Source organism: Triticum urartu, chromosome 3A, assembly GCF_056163025.1.
Source record: "Triticum urartu cultivar PI428250 chromosome 3A, HENAU_Tu73, whole genome shotgun sequence".
Classification (NCBI taxonomy): Eukaryota; Viridiplantae; Streptophyta; class Magnoliopsida; order Poales; family Poaceae; genus Triticum; species Triticum urartu.
In genome coordinates, this window is record NC_141875.1 from 649990374 (window position 1) to 650005984 (window position 15611).

Genomic DNA, 15611 nt, shown 5'->3' on the forward strand with positions numbered 1-15611 from the left:
GTAAAAGAGTTCTTGTTCGATTGTTTAATAGTAGTGGAGATCTTCTGTTTCGGACGCTCTCTCTCTCTTTCTCTCTCTCTCCGTACACAATTACTTTTGCGTATTTATTAAAATACAATAAAATGAATAAAGAAAAAAGTAAAAGAAAATCAAAAAGGAAAAAGAAAAGAAAACATACGTTAAAGTCATCTGGATGGGATTGAGTTAAATCTCATCTTCTAGACGAGAGCAGAGGACCCATCTGAAATCACTCGCTCCCGGTTTCAACCAGGCGTTGTGTCCTTTGCACCTCAGTGAAGCATGGTGGTGTAGTGAGGCGGCAAGTGAGACATCCACGCCCGGTCTTTGAATCTGCCTCGGGGCCTCACACTTCCAAGGAAAAGGTCTTGCACACTCATCATCGTCTCAGGATCATCAGGTTCAGCTTCAGCTTCAGCGGAGGTACACGCCTCAAAGTTGGTGATCATCACGACGGATTCTGAAGAACCTTTCTCTGCCCTCTGAAGAAACAATGTGCAAGAATTTCAATAAAGAAGAGGACGCAAATACAAAATTCTTCCACCGCCAAGTCACCGCTAGGAGGAGAAAAAACCATATTCACAGGATCAAGAACGATCATGGTTGGGTCACCGAGCATGCTGTCAAAGAGAAACTAATTCCAGACCACTTCACCAATGTCCTAAAGAGAAGCCCCCTGAGCCGCAAAGATTTCAACTGGGACGAGCTAAACATGGAACCTCTTGATTTGCACAACCTTGACTCCCCGATAGTCGAGAGTGAGGTCCTCGAAGCAATCAATGACCTGCCCAGTGACAAGGCTCCGGGTCCAGATGGCTTCACGGGCCTCTTTTTCAAGAAGTGTTGGGATATCATAAAGCCGGACCTCATGCGGGTCATTAACCATTTTGACTCCCTTCACACTGCGAATCTACAATGGCCCATGTCGGTGTCAAAACCAGCAGATCTCGGGTAGGGGGTCCCAAACTGTGCGTCTAGGCCGGATGGTAACAGGAGGCAAGGGACACCGAGTTTTACCCAGGTTCGGGCCCTCTTGATGGAGGTAAAACCCTACGCCCTGCTTGATTAATATTGATGATATGGGTAGTACAAGAGTAGATCTACCACAAGATCGGAGAGGCTAAACCCTAGAAGCTAGCCTATGGTATGATTGTTCTGTATGTTGTCCTACGGACTAAAACCCCCCGGTTTATATAGACACCGGAGAGGGTTAGGGTTACACAAAGTCGGTTACAATGGTAGGAGATCTACATATCCATATCGCCAAGCTTGCCTTCCACGCCAAGGAAAGTCCCTTCCGGACATGGGACGAAGTCTTCAATCTTGTATCTTCATAGTCTAGGAGTCCGGCTGAAGGTATAGTCCGGCCATCCGGACAACCCCTAATCCAGGACTCCCTTAGTAACCCCTGAACCAGGCTTCAATGACGACGAGTCCGGCGCGTAGATTTTCTTCGGCATTGCAAGGCGGGTTCCTCCTCCAAGTACTTCATAGAAGATTTTGAACACAAAGATAGTGTCCGGATCTGCAAAATAAGTTTCCACATATTGCCATAGAGAGAATAATATTTACACAAATCTAATCTGCTGACGTATTCCGTAGTGTGACATCGCACCACGGCCAAGCCTTTACTCGAATCGTTTTATTGTCCCACCTCAGCGTGTCATGCGAGGCAGTTTCCTTGGCACGTCTTGTCGAAGCAGAGATCGTGTCCCCTTATTCCGGGATTCTCATCAATACGGGTGTGGGTAACCCAACCGCGCCATTGATTACGACGCTTGGGGATAAGCGAGTTTTACCAGGCTGGTGGGGACACGTAGTTGCGTCCACCCATATAAGGGGATAAGGATCCACCTTTTCACCTATGCCTTCTTCCTCCTTTGCCTATCCATTCTCGCGCACTCGAGCTCCAGCGCCCAAGTCCGCACTCCCCACCTCAACCTTCTCCAGCCATGTCCGGAGCGGGAGGCAAGTGGATGGTCTCCTCCATCACGGAGGGACACATCAAAAAACTGAGGAAGGCCGGATACTTGTCTAACGACATCGCGTATCGGCTTCCCGAAGAGGGGCAGCTCCTCCCCACCCCAAGGCCCCATGAGAGGGTAGTGTTCCTTCCCCACTTCCTCCGCGGACTGGGCTTTCCTATCCACCCATTCGTCCGGGGACTCATGTTCTACTACGGCCTGGATTTCCATGATCTGGCCCCGAACTTCATCCTCAACATATCGGCGTTTATCGTCATGTGCGAGGCTTTCCTATGCATCCGCCCCCATTTCGGCCTATGGCTCAAGACTTTCAATGTCAAGCCGAAGGTGGTGCGCGGCAACTAGGCGGAGTGCGGAGGCGCCATGGTGGGCAAGATGCCCAACGTCTTATGGCTCGAGGGCTCCTTTGTGGAGACCCTGAAGGGGTGGCAATCGGGGTGGTTTTACATCACTGAGCCGCGTGACCCTGAGTGGGTCGCAGCCCCCGAGTTCCGGTCCGGACCCCCAACGCGGCTCACATCCTGGAAAGAGACGGGCCTGTCGTGGGGCAGCAAAGGAGAGGTGACTGGACTACAAACATGCATCCAAACCCTGGTGGACAAGCAGCTCAAGCTTGTCAACGTAGTCCAGGTCATGCTCATCCGTCGGATCCTCCTGTGTCAACAACGGGCCTTCAATCTGTGGGAGTTCAACCCGGCGCAGCATCGAACTCTGAGCAGGCTCTTCGACACAACGTACGAAAATGCCTGGAAGGTGCTTTTCAAGGGCGCCGAGGCTCCCGCATCCACTACCGAGGATCGCGGATTCAGCGCGCAGCGTCATGCTAGCGCGGTAAGTTGTTTGTACCTTTTACAGGATATTAGTTTTTCATAGTTTAACTCTATGCGGGATCTAAGCTCCCTTACCTTTGACAGGTTTGGCAGGCGAAGTCCGGACAGATCGACTGTCCGGCTCCTTTGCCGGAAGACCCAGCCGATGCCCGCTTGGCGAAGCTGCTGGTTCCGGCACCCTATGTGGTGCCGGAGAAGAAGGCCACGAAGAAGGCCACGTGGACTCGAAAAAGTGCCCGGCGCCAGGAGGTGTCGGGTTCATTCGACGGCTCCAAGGCGCATTCCTCCGTGGAGACGAGGAGGAGGAAGAAGAGACCTCTCCCCCTCCAGCGGGGGGAGAGAAGAAAAGGAAGACCGCCCTCACTGGGGAGGCCGAAGGGTCCAAGAAGGGGAAAACCCTTCCTCCGGACTACTCCACCGACGCCGACGACGGCGGAGAGGAGTGGCCGCTCAGGGCCAAGCCCCTGGCGAAATCGTAAGTATCCGGATACCAGAGTAATTCATAGTATTCCTTTATTGCACATCTTTCCCTTATGTCGAATATGATTATGCAGCCCACCCAAAGACCGGCTCGACGCGCCATCGAGCGGTTCACTGGACTCGTCAGATGTGAATTCGCTTCCGACGGCCACCTCCCCCGCCCTACGGACGACGCCGAAGTATTGTCCCAACAGGTTCCAAGCCAGGAGGAGGTGGTCCTGGAGGCGCCGCAAGGCGACCTCCCGGACTCCAAGAGTAAAGGGGATAAAACCCCCCAGGGCTTCAAGTCCAGCCCTAGGCCGGACACCGCTCCGGAACCTTCAAGGGTTCCAGAGTCCGGCGGGCGACCTCCTTCCAAGAGGAGCAAGCCCACCGTGCCGGTGACCCCCGTCCAACCGGAGGCGCCGGACAATCTGTTGGAGGTGCGCAAAGGCGCCTCCATCAACGAGGAGCACCGCACCATTATGAGTGCGGTGGTCCAGAAGGTTCAGTCCGCCAAGAGCGGACTGACTCAAGCTTGTGCTAGCCTTTTAACAGGCTTTGAGGTAAGTAAAGAATGTGTAAATAATATTACTGCATAGACAGTAGCCCCTGATGCTCTGTTTGGCGTTCGGGAAGAAAAGCCGAATAGAGGATCAAATAAAATTCGCAGGAGTCTAACAAAAAGGAGTCAATATGCGTATGCAGGCTTCTCTGCTGGCGTCCGCCGTACTGACTGTGGAAGTGGACACGCTAAAGCAGAACCTCGAGCAATCCAAGCAAGAGCTCGGGCATGCCAAGAAGCAGCTCGAGGACAAGGAAGGTAAGAAATACCTTGTTTTAAATATATATAAAAAAGTGCAATTGCAAAAAATGACAGGATTATCGTGGCTGTTGTAGGGGCCACGTCTGAGGTGGCGACCCTTAAGCAAGCGTTGTCCGAGGCCGAGAAGAGGGCGGCCACGGAGCGCACCGAGCGGGAGAAGTATGAGGCCCAGGTTGGCAAGGTGCGGAAAGAGCTCCAGGCTCTCATGAAAAAACATGAGAGTTTGGAGCTTGACTCAAAGACGCGAGCGCCCGAGCTCGCGATGGCTATTGAAAATGCCAAGTCTGCCAAGGCCGAATCCCAGAAGACCCTCCATGAGTTGGATGAGGTGAAAAAGTTAGCGGCGGGTAAGGCATTCTTTATGCAAAGCAAACACATAAACGTGAGTTACTTGTTACTTACCCGAATCCGGAGCTCTCCAGGAGCGTTCGCAGATCTTCCCCGTAGCGTGTCCGATGCCGCCGTATTCTATCGAGCCGAGGAGGGCAGCTCGACAGAGAAGGTGTTCTGGTCTCAATATGCTGAGGCCGGACACCCCGTGCCCCTGAGCGACCAATTGAAGCAACTGGTCGAGCTCCACAAGGCGGCCGAACAGGCCATGAAGGGCCTCATAGTTCGGCTGTGGCCTGGAGAGGCTCTGCCTGGGAGCTATTTTGGGCTGGTGCGGCGGCTGGTGGGGGGCTGTCCAAGGCTCGAAGTCATCAAGCGCTCTGTCTGCATTGAAGGTGCCCGTAGGGCCCTTACCCGTGCTAAGGTGCACTGGGGCAAGCTGGATGCTGAGAAGCTTGTGAAGGACGGGCCACCGCCGGGGAAAGAGCATCGCAAGCCCGAGAATTATTATACGGATGTTCTGAAGGGTGCCCGCCTTGTGGCGGATGAATGTTCCAGGGATGTAATTTTTGAGTAAAACTCGCTCGTTTTGTCCTGTGCGCTGAAAACTTGTTCATATGCGCTAAGCAATGCTGCTGGAATTTAAAATATTACCTTCTGTGCGGCTGTTTATCAATTCTGAGAGATGGCGAGTCGTCGGCTTCTGCCCCCGTGCCGCTAGTGCTGGGGTGTTCGGGGATAAACCTGAGCGCTCTTTTTCCCATGTTTGGGTCCTTCGAGGGAGGCGCTCAGCACAGCGAACAAGGCAATCGGACTATAATGCGTGAACACTCTCACTTAGCCATAGAATTCTATAATTTTAAATTTCCGCGAAGCCCCTGGTATTCGGAAGACCGAGTTCGGGGCGCTATCCACGCCTTGGCCGGACAGAGCCGACTCCTCGCTCTAAGCGGCATAAGTCTTTAGGGACTCGAAAAACCTCTCGAACAGCGACCAGCTCTCGCTTCATCATGACAGTCAGTTTTAGCTTTCTCTACTGAGGTGCTCGACCCAGCTCAACTGGGGCACAATCGCAGTAGTTCTCCTAGTGCTACCTTAGCCGACACAGCGGAACGTAAGGCACCAAAACATAGGAGCCGGGCAAACCCAACTATTGACCCAAGACATGATTCGGAGCCGATGCATATAATGCTATAAGTTCGGGGTGCCGCACTTGTTAAAGTGTTCGGACTTCTCACACCATATTGAGGGGTACTAAAGCCCCTGGTGTATTTTGGCCATACCAAAGTGTACGGGTGCAACATGTCGTTAAGGAACATATATTTGTAAAAAAAAAGAGTAATGCAAAGGGAGACAAAAGCTATGCATTGTTTATTAAAAAGGGCTGCGATCAAAGCAGAACGATACAAATAATGTGATAAGCAAAAGGTTGGACTATTTAACATGTTCGTTCCAGGGGCAGGCTGCGGAATGGTATGCGAAACAGGTATACTGCTCGTGATAGAGACCACCTGGAGTTCCGTAATGCGGCATGGCTTGTTTGCTTCCCTCGTTCTTGCATCGTTTGTGCGGCAATTGAACTGCCGAACAGGCCTTCTGAAGAGTGGAGTCCTGAAAGTAAGAGAAAATTAAAAAATCGGCAGCCCCTGGTACGGTTTAAGCCGTGTTTCGGGCGTGCCGTGATGGTGCCCCTCCCCCTGTACCCATGGTATTTCTAGAGCGTAGTTATGTACGCGAAGTACCGGTGTCGCATTTTTGCGAGGGCTGGGGTTGGGGCCGCATTGCTACGCCTGCTCGAAACATGCCAGGCGGTCTTGTTGTAGGTTACTCTGGGCGCGCTTGACGGTGTCCGGACGTTTAATGGCCGGACTGGAGAATAGCCTGGAGAGGCTGCTTTGTACTTCCGCTGCAAGGGCCGCCGTGTGCTCCTCCGTTCGGAGAGAGCGTTCGGTGTTTCCATTGACCGTAATTACTCCTCGAGGGTCTGGCATCTTGAGCTTAAGGTATGCGTAGTGCGGTACCGCATTGAACTTGGCGAATGCGGTTCGCCCGAGGAGTGCGTGATAGCCACTGCGGAATGGGACTATGTCGAAGATTAACTCCTCACTTCGGAAATTATCCGGAGATCCGAAGACCACTTCAAGTGTGACTGAGCCTGTACAGTTGGCCTCTACACCTGGTATTACGCCTTTAAAGGTCGTTTTGGTGGGCTTAATCCTCGAGGGATCTATACCCATTTTCCGCACTGTATCCTGGTAAAGCAGGTTCAGGCTGCTGCCGCCGTCCATAAGGACTCTAGTGAGATGAAATCCGTCAATGATTGGGTCTAGAACCAATGCGGCGAATCCACCGTGACGGGTGCTAGTGGGATGGTCCCTTCAATCAAAGGTGATCGGGCAGGAGGACCATGGGTTGAACTTTGGGGCGACTGGCTCTACCGCGTATACGTCCCTTAACGCGCGCTTCCGCTCCCTCTTGGGGATGTGGGTTGCGTATATCATGTTCACCGTCCGCGCTTGTGGGGGAAAACCCTTCTGTCCACTGTTGCTCGGCGGCCGGGGCTCTTCATCGTCATCGCTATGCAGCCCCGTGTCTTTATTTTCGGCATTTAACTTGCCTGCCTTCTTGAACACCCAACAATCCCTGTTGGTGTGATTGGCCGGCTTTTCAGGGGTGCCATGTATCTGGCACAAGCGGTCGAGTATTCGGTCCAAACTGGACGGGCCCCTAGGATTTCTTTTGAATGGCTTTTTCCGCTGACCGGTTTTGTAGCCTCTGAATCCGGCATTAACTGTCGTATCCTCGGCATTGTCGTCGTTAATGCGGCGCTTCTGCTTGTTGCGACGCGACCTGCCACTACTGTCCCTGGTATCCAAATTACCAGGGTTCTTGGTCATATTGTTGCTACGAGCAAGCCAGCTGTCTTCTCCCGCGCAAAAGCGGGTCATGAGTGTCGTGAGTGCTGCCATAGATTTCGGCTTTTCCTATCCAAGGTGCCGGGCAAGCCACTCGTCACGGATATTGTGCTTGAAGGCTGCTAGGGCCTCTGCGTCCGGACAGTCGACTATTTGATTTTTCTTTGTTAGGAACCGTGTCCAGAATTTCCTGGCCGATTCCTCTGGCTGCTAAATTACGTGGCTTAGGTCATCGGCGTCTGGTGGTCGCACATAAGTGCCCTAGAAATTGTCGAGGAATGCGGCTTCCAGGTCCTCCCAACAACCAATTGATCCTGCTAGTAAGCTGTTAAGCCAATGCCGAGCTGGTCCTTTAAGCTTGAGTGGGAGGTATTTGATGGCGTGGAGATCATCGCCACGGGCCATGTGGATATGAAGGAGATAATCCTCGATCCATACCGCAGGATCTGTTGTGCCATCATATGATTCGATGTTTACGGGTTTGAAACCCTCGGGGATTTGATGATCCATTACTTCGTCTGTGAAGCATAGTGCGTGTGCGGCGCCTCAGTACTGGGCTATATCACGACGTAGCTCCAATGAGCTTTGTCTACTGTGTTCGGCCCTACCGGATTTGTGTCCGGTGTGACGGTTACCGTCTCAAGTCGTGGGGCGCCCACGTGATCCGAAGATCGATCTTGTTTGCCTTGCCTTGTCCTCCAACATATCTCGCAGGTCTGGCGCATTTTCCCGTGCCTTGGTACGGGGTGCGGCTTGAGTGGAGGGCCGAGAGGCCTCTCTGTCGTGGCCACGAGGTGGCCGGTCGGCCGTATCAAGTGCTGGTGATGTAGGTTTAAGTGCTTCCTCCTCTAATCGGGGTAGCAACCTGCGCTTTGGGTAGCTCTTGGAGGGGCGTTCGAGTTTATGCTCTTCGGCCGCAAGGACTTCAGTCCATCTGTCGACTAGCAAATCTTGATCAGCTCTAAGTTGTTGCTGTTTTTTCTTGAGGCTTCTTGCCGTGGCCATAAGCCTGCGTTGAAAACGCTCTTGCTCGACGGGATCCTCTGGCACGACGAATTCGTCGTCGTCGAGGCTTGCCTCGTCTTCGGAGGGAGGCATATAATTATCGTCCTCGACCTCTCTGTCTGCCGCTCTCTCATGAGGGCTGGCTTCTCCGTCCTCCTGTGTTGAATCTTGCTGGAGGGGGTTTTCTTCGGCACTCTCCGGAGTATTATTATCTCTCGTGCTGGAATCACCGTATTTTCTTTGGCGGGATTTTGAGCGGCGCCGCTGACGCCGGCGCTTAGGCTGTTTCTTGGAGGGGTCATCCTCCGCTGTTCCATCGCCATCTCCTTCTTTTGGGGTGTCCACCATGTATATGTCATACGACGAGGTGGCTTTCCAGGGTCCAATAGGCGCTGGTTCTTCATCGTCTCCTGCATCAGTGTCCATACCGTCGATGTCTTCGGAGTCGAAGTCGAGCATGTCGGTTAAATCGTCGACAGTGGCTACAAATTGGGTGGTGGGTGGGCTTTGAATTTCTTCATCGTCCGTATCCCAACCTTGCTGACCATAGTCCGGCCAGGGCTCTCCTGATAAAGAGAGGGACTTTAGTGTCTTCAGAATATCGCCGAAAGGCGAGTGCTGAAAGATGTCCGCGGCAGTAAACTCCATGATCGGCGCCCAATCGGATTCGATCGGCAGGGGCGCGGAGGGTTCGGAGTCCGGAGAGGAGTCCGGCTCCTTGGAGTCACGAGCCTCGCGGAGTGCAGGGCTGGTGTTCGGCTCGATCTCCGTTGGGATCACAGCCCCCGAGGCAGCGTCCAACCACCCATCCTCGATCGACGCAGTTGGCTCCGAATTAAGGGTCAAAGCCGATGCGGGTGCGGCCTCCAGGGCACTGTTCGGCGGCAGAGCTAGATCATGCTCGTCGTGATAGTGCAGCGCACTCGGTAGTGGCTCGAATCCGTCGAGGATCAAGTCCCCGCGAATGTCAGCCGTGTAGTTTAAAATTTCAAATCTGACCTGACGGCCAGGGGCATAGCTTTCGATCTGCTCCAGATGGCCAAGTGAATTGGCCCGCAGTGCGAAGCCACCGAAGACGAAGATCTGTCCGGGGAGGAAGGTCTCACCCTGGACTGCATCGCTATTGATGATCGTAGGAGCCATCAAGCCTAACGGCGACGACACCGAGGAACTCTCAATGAAAGCACCAATGTCAGTGTCAAAATCGGCGAATCTCGGGTAGGGGTCCCGAACTGTGCGTCTAGGCCGGATGGTAACAGGAGGCAAGGGACACGAAGTTTTACCCAGGTTCGGGCCCTCTTGATGGAGGTAAAACCCTATGTCCTGCTTGATTAATATTGATGATATGGGTAGTACAAGAGTATATCTACCACAAGATCGGAGAGGCTAAACCCTAGAAGCTAGCCTATGGTATGATTGTTCTGTATGTTGTCCTACGGACTAAAACCCTCCGGTTTATATAGACACCGGAGAGGGTTAGGGTTACACAAAGTCGGTTACAATGGTAGGAGATCTACATATCCATATCGCCAAGCTTGCCTTCCACGCCAAGGAAAGTCCCTTCCGGACACGGGACGAAGTCTTCAATCTTGTATCTTCATAGTCCAGGAGTCCGGCTGAAGGTATAGTCCGGCCATCCGGACACCCCCTAATCCAGGACTCCCTCAGCCCAACTCTGCGAATGTGGTGTTGTTGCCTAAAAAGGAAGGGGCGGAGGGGATCGTCAACTATAGGCCCATTAGCCTCATCCACGCGGTGGCAAAAATTATTGCGAAGGTGCTCTCCACTCGGCTGGGCCCCCACATGACAAGCCTCGTCTCCAACGCCCAAAGCGCCTTCATTAAAACAAGAAGCATCCATGAAAATTTCTTGTATGTTCGCAATCGCGCTTGGCGCCTGCACAAGAGCAAGACCCCATCCCTTCTTTTCAACCTTGATATTCGCAAGGCCTTCGACACCATTAAGTGGGAGTATTTCCTTGATCTTCTCCAACGGCGAGGGTTCCCTCCCAAATTCAGGGATTGGATCGCTGCCCTCCTTTGCTCTTCGTCTTCGAGGATCATCCTCAATGGTATTGCCGGTGGTCCAATCAAGCATGGCCAAGGCCTCCGGCAGGGTGACCCCATCTCTGCACTCCTATTCGTCATCGCCATTGACCCGCTCCAAAGAATCCTAGATGTGGCCACGAGGAAGGGGCTCCTACACAAGCTCACGGGAAGGGGGCAATGCTGGGGACCTCTCTTTATGCGGATGACGCGGTGGTTTTCTTGGCCCCGATCAAAAGAGATGTGGAAAATCTTGCATGCATCTTGAGAGGCTTTGGTGAGGTCAGGGGCCTCTGCACCAACTTCCTCAAGAGCTCGATGGTGCCCATCCGCTGCAACCACCTCGATCTGGGCTGTTTGACCCTAAGCCTGTCGGCAGCAAGAGCTTCTTTCCCTCTGTGGTACCTAGGGCTCCCCCTCTCTGTATGGCAGCTGAAGTTGGTGGACCTAGAATTCCTCGTGGACAAGGTGGCGAGCAAGCTAACAACATGCGAGGGTTAGAATATCACCACCATTGGGCGTACGACTCTGGTCAAGTCTGTGATCACCTCCCAACTGGTCTACCGCGCTACTCCGTTGGTCATCCCGCCGTCCATCCTACGCACCATCAACAAACTTGAGAGAGCCTTTCTATGGTCTGGATCAGACAAAACGACAGGGGCAAAATGCAAACTAAACTGGGAGACTGTTTGCCAGGCACTCGAATGTGGGGGACTTGGGGTCCTCAACACGAACAAGCTTACACGCGCCCTTCGGCTGCGGTGGCCTTGGTACGAATGGAAGGAGCCTACCAAGATGTGGGTCCGATTGGGAAACCCTTGTGACGAGGAGGACCTCAACTTTTTCTATCCTTCCACCACCATCTCCGTTGGTAACGGCGCGAAGACCCCCTTCTAGGACTCCCCTTGGCTCCTTGGGCGCAAGCCTAAAGATATCGCCCCGTTCATCCATGAAGCCTCCATGCGTAAGAATTGGAAGGTGTGGGAGGCCCTCAAGCACAACGCATGGATCCTCAAGATCAACCCATCCACCTCTATCTCTGTTGAGCATGTCACGCAATTCTTCACACTTTGGATGCTCCTTCATGAGGTCCATCTTGACGAACTCTCCGAGGATGACATCCTTTGGAAGCACTCGGTCTCGGGGCATTACTCTGCGGCCTCCGCATATAAGGCACAATTTTTAGGATTGGTTCTGTCCCCCATGGACAAGATGTATTGGAAAGTTTGGGCTCCCCCAAAAGTCAAATTCTTTGCTTGGTTGCCTCTCCAAGACAGGATTTGGACCGCAGATAGACTGGCAAAGCATGGGTGGCCAAACTGTGATCTTTGCCCCCTTTGCAAGAAGGAACAAGAGAGTGGGAGTCACCTATTCTTCAAATGCCGCTTCTCTAGAACGCTTTGGTCCTTGGTCATTGACAAGTACCACGTCCCCGATATCGTCATTTCCACTTGGCCCTTGTTCGACTCGGTCCAATCTTGGTGGGCAAGTACTTGCGACGACGACTATCTGCACAAACAAGCCAAGGCATCCCTCACCATGCTTGTTTCATAGACAATTTGGAATGAGTGAAACGCGCGAGTTTTCAGGCATCAGTGCGCCCCTCCGACAGTGCTGCTTTCCTCCATCGCCACCGAGGCTAACCTCTGGATCACCGCCCATGCTAAAAAACTAGGGTCTTTGTTATTGCGCGAGTAATCCACATGCCGTGTACTCGGGTTGTTTGTAACTAACTCTATTCTCTCTTGTTTAATGGATGAGGCAAAGCTTTTGCCTCCATTTCAAAAAAAAAAAAAAGAGACAAACACCGGCTCCGCCATGTGCCAAGGATCGACGAAGCGCTCCTTGTACAGCCAGACGTTCGTCCTCCTCAGGTTCTTCCTCAGGCTCGCGAGGGCCATGCATGTCCCAGAAACGGGGGTTGAAGTTGGCCTGCAGTAGCCCGTTGAAGACGCTTGCGCCCATGAAGCACCCGTTCATCACCCTGGCCATGTCCATGGCGATCGCCGCGAGCCTCGGGTGGTCCTCCGCCCTCGCGCTCCCGAAGGTGCGCGCCTTGAAGAAGTACCAGTACCAGTACGCCTCCGGGGCAAAGAAGTGTAGCCTGAGGGGCTGCGTGGTTCCCAAGCGTGTCATCTTGTCGGACCGGCTCGCCACTATATATGATCTTGCTCCCGCTCGTGACGTGGCTTCTTGCAGATGAGTACAACATCTTCTATGCATGGTCGTCGATGTCCGCAAGTAGCTCGACGATGATGAATGTCCTTCCACCGCCCATGCCACGGCTTCGATGCTTGATTCTGGCTCCGTCACTCAGGGCCTCCACGCTAGCATGCTCAAGGTCATGCCCATTGAAAAACAGGATCTGAGAGAAGTGGTTGCGCACCCTTTCATCGTCGCAAGTGTGCTCGATCAGGGTGCTCTTTCCGACTTTCCCTGGACTAATGATCGGCATGACCCCTGGACTTCCAGCCGCATGGGCTTGCAACAATAGGAAGCTCATGATCTGTTCCATCTCCATTTGTCGTCTAAACATGCACTTGCTCAGCAGCAGATGTGTGTTGTGCGGATGGCGGTGCAAGCATGGGCATCCATTCAGAAGCATGACGAACTCACTCGCGTCTTCAATGGCGTCCCTCACGCTGCCCAGAACTCGCTCCATCAGCTAAGCTTGTGCTGCGCCTTGACGATCGCTGCCACCGCAGAAACAGACGCACTTGGCAGGGTTGAACTCGAACGAGGCAAAGGAGTAACTGACCTCGTGATCTTTCGTCCTGTCTTCTCCATGGGCATGGGCTTGGCAACTGAGCATGTCGAGGGTATAATACCCTCTGTACATCTCCTCTTTCGGTATGCCGAGTTGATGCACCATGGCCTGGTTCGTGACGAGCCGGCCATCTACCTCCTCGACGACGACGCGAGCCCGCAGCAGCAGCCGCTCCTCCTCCCTCGGCGCCGCCATCCGCTTCAGGTATTTGTCCACGACGAAGGATATGGATCTACCGGCGAGCTCACCGATGACAGCAGAAAATATTCACTTCCCCTTCGGTACAACCATCCCTAAACACGTCAACGGTGTTACATGATACGGTTTAAACCTATTGTAATCTTAACTGTCTCCTATCTCTATTCCCTCTCGTAACTACCTCGTTCTCTCTTCTCTGTACGAGCTGTAACCTAGCGATCAGCTTTGCCTTGTACGCCACGAACAGGGGCTTTTCCTATCGCACATAAATATACACCACGTGGCTCCTTACGAGGAGTAGGAACGCTTCCATCAAATCTTACATGGTATACAGAGCCATCCTCTTCTCAATCTAGCCACCGAAAACCTGTCCATCGCCATGGCTTCCTCGACTACGGTCGTCCTCAACCTTGGTCCTCCACCAGCCGAGAAGTTGACAAAGGGGAACTATCTCCTATGGAAAGCCCAAGTGATGCCCGGCCTGCAAGGAGCGCAGGTCATAGGGCTCCTAGATGGAATCGACGTCGCGCCCCCAGCCACGGTGGAGGAGCAACAGTCGGACAAGACCATGGCTACGGTGCCAAACCCACTGTATGCGCCATGGCTGCAGAAGGATCAACAAGTTCTCAGCCATCTGCTGAATTCTCTCTCAAAAGAGATCCTTGCTCAGGTTATTAGTAAGGAAAATACTTATGATCTATGGACTGCAATTACCACAATCTTTGCATCGCAGTCACAGTATTGCATCACAAATCTGCGGATCGCCATCACCACCATAAAGAAGGGCACGATGTCGAGCTCCGCCTTCATCGCCAAGATGAAGAATCTCGGGGATGAACTTGCAGCAGCAGGTCGCCCTATTTCAGACCCTGAGATGGTGGACTATGTACTCGCAGGTCTCGGTCGCGACTACGGTCCCGTGGTGGCTGCCATCGGCGATGTCAAGACGACCATCACAGTCTCTTTAGCGAATTTGGGTGATGGAACAGAAGGCGCCGGCTTCAACTCTTCAGCGAATTTGGCATACAGGGGTCGTGTGCACAGCAACAGAGGCCGTGGCCGAGGCAACAGGGGGCGTGGCAGAGGAAGGCGCCCTCCCACTCCTTCTGGTTCCGACACCAACAGTGGCAGAAGCTATCGAGGATGTCCACAACAGCAGCAACGTCAACAACCAACTCGGGATTACCCCGAGTGCCAAATCTGTTACAAGTTTCATGCACGAGGTGCTCGTGCATGTTGGGATCGCTATGAGGACGATGATTATGAGGAAAAGGAAGCAAATATTGTCACCAACAGCTATGGCATCGACACCAATTGGTATGCGGATACCGGAGCAACAAATCATATCACGGGAGAGTTGGACAAGCTAACCATTAGGGACAAGTACCATGGACCGGATCAAATTCACACCGCAAGTGGTTCTAGTATGAAAATTACTCATGTTGGTCGTTCAGTTGTCAAAACTCCCATGCAAAATTTGCATCTAAATAGGGTTCTTTATGTTCTTGAAACTTCAAAAAATCTTGTCTCTGTTCATAGGTTTACTCTTGATAATCGTGTTCTCATTGAATTGTATCCTTACTTCTTTTTGGTTAAGGACTTGGACACGAGGAGAATCCTTCTTAGGGGCAAGTGTGTGGGAGGTCTCTACCCACTTATATCATCGTCGTCGTCGTCATCGTCAAATAAGCAAGTTTTTGTCGCCATCAAGCCGTCTTCTGCAAAGTGGCATAGTCGATTAGGTCATCCTTCATCAGTTATTGTTAAACTAGTTCTTAGCAAAAATAAGCTTCCCCATGAATCTAGCATTGAGTCAGTTTGTGATCCATGTCAGCAAGCTAAAAGTCATCAGCTACCATATCCTATTTCTACCAGTATCTCTACTGCACCCTTACAACTTGTATTCTCAGATGTTTGGGGGGCAGCTCCTGTTTCAGTTGGTAGAAACTTATATTATGTAAGTTTTATCGATGACTATAGAAAATTTACTTGGATCTATCTTCTTAAGAAACGATCTGAAGTGTTTCAAATTTTCAAGAATTTTCAAAATCTTGTTGAAAGACAATTAAATACTAAGATCATTGCCATGCAAACTGACTGGGGTGGTGAATACAAGAAACTCAATTCTTTCTTTCAGCAACTTGGCATCTTGCATCATGTTTCATGTCCTCATGCTCACCAACAGAATGGTTTTGCAGAAAGAAAACATCACCATGTTGTTGAGGTAGGGCTA

At 52.3% G+C, this 15611-nt stretch overlaps 1 pseudogene; it reads right to left on the reverse strand.

Moving 5' to 3' along the window:
* Positions 1–290: 290 nt before the first annotated feature.
* LOC147981085 (uncharacterized) lies at positions 291–13759 on the reverse strand (annotated as a pseudogene).
* Positions 13760–15611: the final 1852 nt, after the last annotated feature.